Source organism: Macadamia integrifolia, unplaced genomic scaffold (genome assembly GCF_013358625.1).
Source record: "Macadamia integrifolia cultivar HAES 741 unplaced genomic scaffold, SCU_Mint_v3 scaffold561, whole genome shotgun sequence".
NCBI classification, from domain to species: domain Eukaryota; kingdom Viridiplantae; phylum Streptophyta; class Magnoliopsida; order Proteales; family Proteaceae; genus Macadamia; species Macadamia integrifolia.
Window position 1 is genome coordinate 256,379 of NW_024870485.1, and position 10,110 is coordinate 266,488.

Genomic DNA, 10,110 nt, shown 5'->3' on the forward strand with positions numbered 1-10,110 from the left:
AACTTTGCTCCTCAAAGAGAGAAGTAATGGTCCAACTGCTGGAAACCATTTGATACAATGGTAGTGTCACTCTTTCAACCGCACAAAAGAGGACAATTTAGAGAAGTTGATTAGGATGTATGCAATTTGTGTTTTCAACTCGTACTCCAAAAATTTATTTGCACTTCCTTTGGCCCTAGAATTCATCATCATCTTGGAAAAAAAAAAATCATCGAGACCAGTGAAGTAATAATAATAAAGGGCAAGAGATTGTTACTTGATTGTATAGCCCTTGCATCAGCACGGGGCTAATTAGAGCGTACTGTCACAGCTTGCCCACTGAAGGCCCACAAGCCAAGCCCAATGGCTTAGTAAGAGGCCCAGTTTCTAGAGATTTCTACCAAAGTGTGGAACTCTAGATATTTTATAAGGAAATATTATGGGAGGTTTCTAGAGTTCTCCACTAAGGAGGTGGGAAGCTTCTAGTTTCCTCCCCAACCGTTGGATGTAAGACACATGTACATATCTTAGCCATTCATTGTAACTAGGAGTGCCTATAAATAGAGGTGCCCTCATTTAGCCAAGGCACCAAGCAAGTGAGTTCTCAAGCTTTGTACTCAAGAGTTCTTTAGTGCAATACAAGTTCATTCTTCCAAATTCACTCTTGTGTTCACTTCTTCTCTTCCCAAATCCCTTAAGGAGGGTGGTTAGGCTGACTTAGTGCTAGTGGGAGTGCTAAGTGCCGGCGCGGTTGCTTAGAAAGGTCTAAGGCCGTGACAATATGCTCTATCCAGAAGAGGAGGAAGAAGTATGCTAGTTTCACAACTACTAAATTGTATTTACTTATTAGGCTATAGATCGCTGCTTGGTCATGAAGCCCCTATATCAATGTCGGGGCCAATGAGAGTGCATGCGTATCAATATGCATGGAATTTTTTATTTCGAAGAGAGTGAGGTGGTAATTTCACGTGCTCGTGTTTGGTTGTAGGGCCCACGTGATTAGGCATCATTCTTTTTCTCATAATTATTACAAAGATCATTATTTATAGAGAAGATCTTGTTGTTACTAACTTTGGTTACAAGATACCACAAGACTACAGCTTTAACTTTTTGCGCTTTTAGTATAACATATTATATATTTTGGGCAAACCTTGTTTATTTGCGCGACCACTACACCAATGCACATGCCATTCGGGGGGAATCCGGCTCCTTTCCTAAGCGCTCATCTCCCAGGTCTTGCTTTACCTAGACGAGCGCCACGTGTTCAGGCGAGGATCCAACAGTTCTGGATGCCTCGCTTTTTGCACCTTTGTCAGTGGCTCGTTCGTCATGCCTTTTTTCAAAGCGTTGGATATTTTCCTAAACACTTGGCGCTCGCCCAGGTAGCTATGGGCCGACCTGGGCGATGGGCGGTCAGGAGAAGAGTCCAATCCCAATCGGGGGTGGGCGGAGGCAACTGGATAGGGGGCAGCACAATCATTTTGCACCCGTCTATATCTAGGCATAGACACATGCTAGCAGGCATGGTTCTTTTCTCCATATTTTTTTTATTGAGGTTAAATCATATCATTTCACATAAAAATTGCATTAAATATTATATTTTTTTATTGTATTATTTTTGGCATTGAACATCAAACGTTATATGTTTTTTTTTTTTTTTTTGCCTAAACATTAAATATTGTATTAAATAACATTTTAATTTTTAAAAATTCCTTTTATTCCTCCATTAAATAAATTTGGAGGATAAGACAAAAGGTAATCACTTTGTAATAGTTCTTGGGTTCAATATTATAGTAGACAAAATTACTTCAATTAGTATCGTATTACACAATAACAAGATCAAGATAACCTCAGTGCCCAAGAAAAAAAAATTGCAAACATATTTACATAATGGAGAGAGGAAAAAAAAAACTTAAAATCACCTTTCATCATCTTTTTTTGATTACTTTCTTCCCAATCTTCTTCTCTTGGACTCTCTCTATCGCCTAATTGGTGCACTCTAAAATTCCTTGCAAGCCGCTCATCTTTAATAATGATATGTCCTATGATACATGCACGTCTTGACAGAATTACCAATCGTGAAGAGGGGGAAGGAGCAAATAAGATAATTTGGGAAGACTCTACATTCGACTTCAACAAGGTTTTCAGAGATGTGCTTTTGACCACCTCTACATTCAAGTAACGTAATCCCTATTCAGAAGGACAAGACTCTATCCACTACATGTCACCATTGACGTCTATCCCTCACATGGTTGGCATTTCCAAGATAAGAGGGGAATATTCCCTTAGAATACCCTAAGACCCGGAATATTCCCAGAATCACAGAGCCACTCCCCTCAAGGACTCCACGCCTAAACAGGACTCTTCACAATCGTCTCCCACTCTCCTTCCATCAGCAGCCAATAAATACCAAGGTAGGCCTCCATCATAAGGGATCGAGCAATCACTCATTTTACTGGAAAAGCTCTCTTGAGCATCTGTTGTGGAAAGATCTGACTTAGACATTGAAGAGTCCCCTGTCGGGTTAGCCCGACTCTCCCCTGTCATCTCTTCTGTGCAGGTTGGTTGGAGCACCAGGAACTATAGGGAAGATCACCCAGTCAATTTTTACCGCATCAGATTGGCGCCGTCCATGGGAAACAGTTACAAAATGTCACCTTTGACCAATGCAATTAAGGAGTGAGAAGGTCGTTTCTTCAACAACAACACGAGCAAGATCCACCTGCGAATTACCACTTGGACGTCCCCCTTCATCACCAATGGCAGAGCAAAAAACGTCCCAACAGAGACCTCTCCACGAGGACCCCAGCAAACCAGGACTGATGCCCAAGTTGCCCAGGGAGAGGGGGATCAGCACGAGCAAAACCCTCAGCTATCTCGTCATGTCCCATCATCTCGGGTAACTCACTCAAACATGGAAGAACAGATGCAAAGCTCATAGCTGTAGGTGTTAGCTACAAACACACTGGTGTAGGACTTCATACGCCAGTTTAGCTCGGCACTTCCAGTGCCACGGACTAGTTCAGCTCAGTCGCCAAGGCCTGTTCAGGGCAGACATCTCAACGACGAATCTTCTGACAACCCCTCAATCAACAGCAAGAAGGTGGTCGGCCAGAATGTCACGTACTGCTCATTCGGTACCTCCCCGCTCTCCTATTGAGGGGCGCAGGTAAGGTCCCATTCCTTCCCAGAACGAAAGAGCTCGTCGCTCCGCGGGTCACCGGAGTCCAGAGACACAGGATGCCCATAGATCCCCACCCCGTGTGGGAAGACGCCAGCTATCACCTCAAAGACTCACTAGAGGCGCGTGTCTGCACAGAGAAGAACGGCAATATCAACCCCATGGAGGTTAGACCTCGCCCATCAGGCTAACCAATGGCGCACCACGGCAAGGCCAGGATCGGCTTGGTGGTCAACAAGGCCGAGGAAGAAGCCCTAGAAGAGGTGAAAGGGCACACTGGTCCCCGGATCGCTAAGTCGAGGAGAGAAGGGATGACCTGGAGAGTCGCATCTAGTGCCTCACTGAGCGAGTAGAAGGAATGCAGAGGCATAGGCACCCGACCGACATAACTGCAACTCCGGATATGATGGCACCACAGATCCCTATGATCATCTGCTATACTACAGCTCGGCTATGACGGTTCATGGTAGGTCAGACGCCATTCTCTGTCGAGCCTTTGCAGCCTCATTAAAAGGAGCTGCACTGGTGTGGATGTCGAACTTGCAGCCACGGTCCATCTGCAGCTATGAAGAACTGACAAGAGCATTCCTCACATCTTTTCAAGCGAGTATGAAGCAGAAGCAAACTACGCAAAACATGATGAACATGAGGCAGGGAGCGAGAGAGACTATAAGAGAGTTCCTTGCCCGATTCACTAAGGCGACACTAGAGGTAAAAAACCTATCGGAAGGAGTGGCGTATAACACGTTGTGCAACGGGGTAATGCACCCTGATCTGGTCCAGTCTTTGGCCCTTAACTTACAAGAAACAATGCCTGAACTGTTGAAACATTGCAATCAATACGCCAACATGGAGGAAGTTTTGGCCACCAGAGGAATAGCTGACAGGGGTGATCAATCGGAGAAGGAGAAGAAAAGGACTCTAAGACCTAGGGACAACTCTCCGAGCCGAAGAAGAACAGAACAGATCGGCCACTTGACACAACTGAACCTGAGAGATATAAACTTGATCGTTCCTGAACAAATCTTCTCTTACAGATCCAAGATCATAAGTATTTTCGCTGGCCTAGGCCAATGACAGCTAAACCAGAGGAGAGGAACCCCAACCGGTATTGCCGATACCACCGAGACCATAGACATGACACTGAAGACTACAAGTCTCTGAAAAGGGAAATTGATGAGCTCATCAAGGCTAGATACCTTAATCAGTATTTAAAGCAGAAATATGGTGAGAATTGGCCCGAGCCGAGGAGAGATGATACCAGGCCGAGCCGAGATAGGACCGAGCCATCCAAGGACCCAGCCATGGACCGAACTGATGCTTACGATAACCAGCCCGTGGGTCCAGCCATCCTAACAATCATGGGCGGACCCACGGTAGAATCAGTCAGAAAATCCAAAGCACACGCGAGATTCGTATGCATCACAGAACAACCTGTCAAAGCCCTCAAAACGGATCCACCCATTACATTCTCTGACAGAGATCTGGAAGAGTTGAACTGGCCTCACAATGACACTGTCGTGGTTTAATTAGTGGTGGCCAACCACCCCTTCCACAGGGTCCTAGTGGACACAGGAGCCTCCGTTGACCTCATGTCATACGAAGCCTTTATAAAACTAAGGCTTGGCACCGGGGCCTTAAAACTAGCCCCAGAACCCTTGTACGGATTTTCAGGCATGCCAGCAGAGCTAGAGGGAGTTATTGACTTGCCTGTAACCATCGTACAGGGAGCACAGACAACCGCTACCATGGTCTCTTTTATGGTCACCAAGATTGTCTCACCCTATAAATCTATAATACAATCCTTGGCCGACCTGGTCTCAATGGCCTTGGGGCGATTGTGTCCACTAAGCACATGAAGGTCAAATTCCCCACCCGTAATGGAGTCGGGGAATGCAAGTCCAGCCAGAAGGAATCCCGGGAATGCTATGCCAACTTTATAAAATCTGTCAAGAAACCGTGCTCAGGCCTAGCATGTATGGTAGAAATTGTTGATTGCCGAGATGAAAGCCTTTTGACCTGAGTTAGGCCAGTTGAACAGCTAATTACTATCCCAATCACTGGGGCTGAGCCATCAAGAACAGTTCAGCTCGGAGCACTGCTCAGCTCCCAACGTTGTAATGAAATTTTGAAATTCCTCGACGAAAACTCTGATATTTTCGCTTGGAAAGCTTCTGATATGCCAGGCATCTCTAGGGCCATAGTTGAGCACAGTTTGGACGTTAACCCTAACTTTAAGCCTGTCTAGCAGAAGCGCAGGAACTTCACGACTGAGCGGAACACCATCATCAACGAGGAGGTTGACAAATTCCTAGCAGTGGGGTTTGTGAGGGAAGTAAAGTACCCGACCTAGTTAGCCAATGTGGTCATGGTTCCGAAGTCCAACGGGAAGTGGAGGATATGCATAGACTACACTGACCGAAACAAGGCTTGTCCCAAAGACTGCTACCCTTTGCCTCGGATTGACTCCCTCATAGACTCGACTGTAGGCCATGAGATGCTGACCTTCATGGACACATATTCTGGCTACAACCAGATAAAGATGAAGATGGAAGATGAGGAGAAAACTGCTTTCCTCACCACTCAGGGCAACTACTGCTACACTGCAATGCCTTTTGGCCTAAATAATGCTGGAGCCACTTACCAAAGGATGGTGAATACGATGTTCCGAAGCCAGATCAGAAGAAATATGAAAGTTTACGTTGATGATATGCTGGTTAAGAGCGCAAAAGGCACTGATCATGTGTTAGATATGAAGGAAGCTTTCGATGTCCTGCGACAGAACCAGATGAGACTAAATCCAACCAAGTGTGCATTTGGAGTAACCTTTGGAAAATTCCTAGGCTTTCTAGTGTCGCAAAGGGGGATAGAGGCAAAACCCTCAAAAATTGAGGCCATTCATGAGATGCATCTACCAAAAAACATTCACGAAGTTCAAAAACTGACGGGGGGTGTGTCACACCCCGTTCACACAGAACCGGGCCAGTGACCGGGTTAACACCGGTTAACCTAAACCTACTAGGATCATCTGATACTGTATTCCACCACAGCATACACCCAACTAATAAAAGCTTATCAGATCAGCGGAAGACTTGGTTTACCTGTGAATATTCCCCTAATACTTGATACCCGAATTGTAATACAATAGTTAAGTACATGTGGGCCCGCAGACATGATATTTACACAAAAAAATACAATTTACATATCAAGTACTAAAAAAGAATCATAAAAAATTAGAGTGTACAGCTCAGCTCGGTATCAAAGGTTAGAGCTTAACTCGGTATCAAAGGTTGAGCCCAGCTCGGCATCAAAAGGTAGAGCTTAGCTCGGCATCAAAAGGTAGAGCTTAGCTCGGCATCAAAAGTGGAGCTCAGCTAGGTATCAGAACTGCGGTCCCACAGCACAACCATTGCACGAGCAATCCGTGTCATGCTCTAACTCCTCAGGGACCCACCAGTCCTCTTCAGGGAACTCAACTGTGGGACCCGCCCCGTGCTCATCTGGTTGATGACCTACAAAATCATCTAAAAGAGGTGCACACATGGGATGAGCTCACTAGCTCAGTAAGTGGAAAGATGGACCACACAGCAGTCCACATAACAATTCACAACCATATGCACTATATGCTATGTAATACATTTTTAATCACATCCACCTAAGCAACATCACTAAGTCTTTGGTTTAGTGCTACTACAACCACAGTGCGCGTATACTCCGGGTACGAGCCACGAACTCCATCCTATGATACGCCCATAGGGCTGTCGGAGAAGGCCCACCGTGAGTACTCGAAAAAGTAAAACATACCGACCATCGGCTCTCAACATAAAATAAATAACAAAAATTAAAGGTGCTGACTTTAGCAATTTAAAAGCAGTACGATTGGCCCTCTTGAATATACCACCGGGGTTGCCGACTGTCCTAATGACCAGCCGGGCGTAATGTCTAACCGCCATAATGACCCGACAACCGTGACCACTGCTTCCCCCCAAATGGTAACCCAACACCTTAACCCCTGTTAGGAAGGGTCGTAGCACGGGAAGATGATAATCCTAAATCGCATGCTCCTATATGACAATAGTACGATTGTATAGTGCCACCGCATCCCATACCACGGGCCACCAATGCACTCATTTCCAAGCTGACTACGGCATCTAGTCTATTTATGCATCATGCACAATGATGTCAACATTCATCACATAAGCATATCCTCACTTGGCATTTAGAAAATAAACACAACACCCATGCATAACAATGTGAGGATGACTAATCTACATAGCATTTTCATGATGACATGGCTAGACTAGATACAATTAAATGAATACCAAACAATGCCTTGAAACAAGGCCAAACGTCCTCTCCCCACTTACCTGTAGTGTACAAGGATTCACACTCGGTACGGGTGAGATTCAGTGTGAGAAGCGTGAGATTTGATGAACCTATCATGCGTGAGCGGGGTTAGTATTTCACCACTTTGGGATCAAGATTAACACGATCCAATGACAAGATCATGTTTAGAATCCTAAAAGAAGGTCACACGTCCGTTTTGGGTCCAATCAGAGATAAAAATCACGCTCGGAGCCTCTCGGGTGGGTCAGACAGTCCACCTGTCTGACCCACCAGTCAGACCCACCGGTCTTGACCGACGGGTAGGTCGGCCCGTCGGTCTGACCCACCGATCGGCCCGTCGGTCTGACCCACTGGTCTGACCCACCGGTTGGGCCTGAGGGTCCTGCTAAGACTGGCGGGTAGGGTGGCCCGCCGGTCGGCCTGTTGGTTTGGCCCATCGGTTAGGCCCAAGGGTCCTGCCCTCTAAGGCGGGTGCCCACAGGCAGGCCAAATGGCCCACTGGTCTGGCCCACTGGTCTTGGCGGGAAACTGTTGTTTCTTCCCAAACTTCCCCCAACCTTTGGGGATTCAAATGGGGCTTTTCCAAACCCATTCTTCACACATTCAAGGTCTCATAAGATGGTTCTAACCTAGATCTAGGTTAGATTTAAGGAATGGAAAGCCATCTTACCTTCTTTGCTCAAGAACTCCTTCAAAACCCCAAAATCACTTCAAATCAACAATGCTTCTCCAACCTTGTAAATACTTCTTCGAATCCTTCAAAATCAACACATAGATCATCTATTAAACCTTAGATTCATCATCTCAAGGGGGATTTACAAGATCTCAAGAAACCCTACCCAAATCAAGGGTTTTACTTGGGTATGGTGAAAGTTTAAGGAACCCAGCCTTTGCTCACCTCTAAACGTAGATCTAGTGTTGGAGATCACTCTTCCGGCGTCGGAATGGGAAGATCAAACCTCGGTGCTACTGAAATCCATCTCTTCTTCCTCTTCCTTCTCTTCTCTTCTTCTTTCCTTTCTTTTCTCTCTCCTCTTTACTCTTCTCACCAACGTCCGAGTGTCATAAATGAGAAAAGAAAAAGGAACATAAATGCTATATATACTTCTTAAAATAACTAAGTATTCACATGGGTGGATCACTCAGGTGGGTGGATGCGCCCACCTGTCCGCCCACCTGAGGGCCAAAACTTGGCCAACAAGTGGGATTTTGACAGAATTCGGCCCTCGGCACGAATCTCACTCTTGGCATAAGATGTAATATACGTATGCGCCCTAAGATACAACTACATACCTACTTTATCCGTACATGGCCTTGTGATAGGTGCATGTACACAGCTTGGGTACACCCGTCTCTTCTGGCACTGGCTCGGACTTGTCGGGCCAGCCGGTGTTTAAGGTCACCCTTGCCATCATAGTCCATAAGGAACCCACTCTAACTCTCTCTGATTTGGGTCCTGCATGGTTAAACCGGGTCAACCGTGTAATCAGACCAGGTTTAAGAAGTAAGGTATTACATTTACCCCCCCTTTCTGAAAATTTCATCCTCGAAATTGGCGTACCTAGTTGTTCAAAGAGATGAGGGTACTTGGCTTGGTTTTCATCCTCTTTCTCCCAAGATGCTTCTTCAAGTGAATGATTAGCCCATCACACCTTTACATAGGAAATGGAGCGGTTGCGAAGGGTCTTCACCTTTCGGTCCAAAATTTTAGCCGGCTGCTTTGTATAGGTCATGTCAGCTTCTAGATATTCTGGTTCCACGGGTAGTACATGAGATGGATCATGAACATATCGCTTCAGCATGGATACATGAAATACGTTATGAACATCCCCGAGTGAAGGTGGCAGAGCAAGCATGTAGGCTACTGAGCCAACCCGGGCTAAGATCGCAAATGGTCCAATGTATCTTGGGCTCAACTTCCCCTTTCTGTGAAACCTTTGCAAACCCTTTAGTAGGAGAGATCTTGAGAAATACCTTTTCTCCTGGCTGAAATTCAATGTCTTTTCTGCGGGTGTCTGCATAGCTCTTTTGACGAGACTGAGCTGCTTTAATCTGTTCTCGAATAACATCGACCTTGTCGCAAGTTATCTGTATCATTGCAGGTCCTAACATTCGGCATTCGCCCACCTCATCCCAATACAGAGGAGTTCTGCACTTCCTGCATATAATGCCTCATACGGAGCCATTCCAATTGTAGCTTGGTGACTGTTGTTATAGGCAAACTCCATAAGGGGTATATATTCTTCCCAACGACCACACATTTCCATTGCACATGCCCTGAGCATGTCTTCTAATATCTGTATGGTTCGCTCCGACTGACGATTAGTCTGTGGGTGGAAAGCAGTACTCAAATTCAATTGTGATCCTAAGGCACGCTGGAAGCTTTTCCAAAATCTGGAAGTGAACCTTGGGTCCCTATCTGATACAATGCTCACTGGCACTCCATGCAGGCGCACTATGTTATCTATGTAAAGTTGTGCTAATTTGGCCATAGAGAACTTGGTCTTGATGGGAATGAAATGAGCAGTCTTAGTAAGCCGATCAACGATCACCCATATCGCGTCCATCCCCTTAGGTGTACATGGTAGTCCGGTGACGAAGTC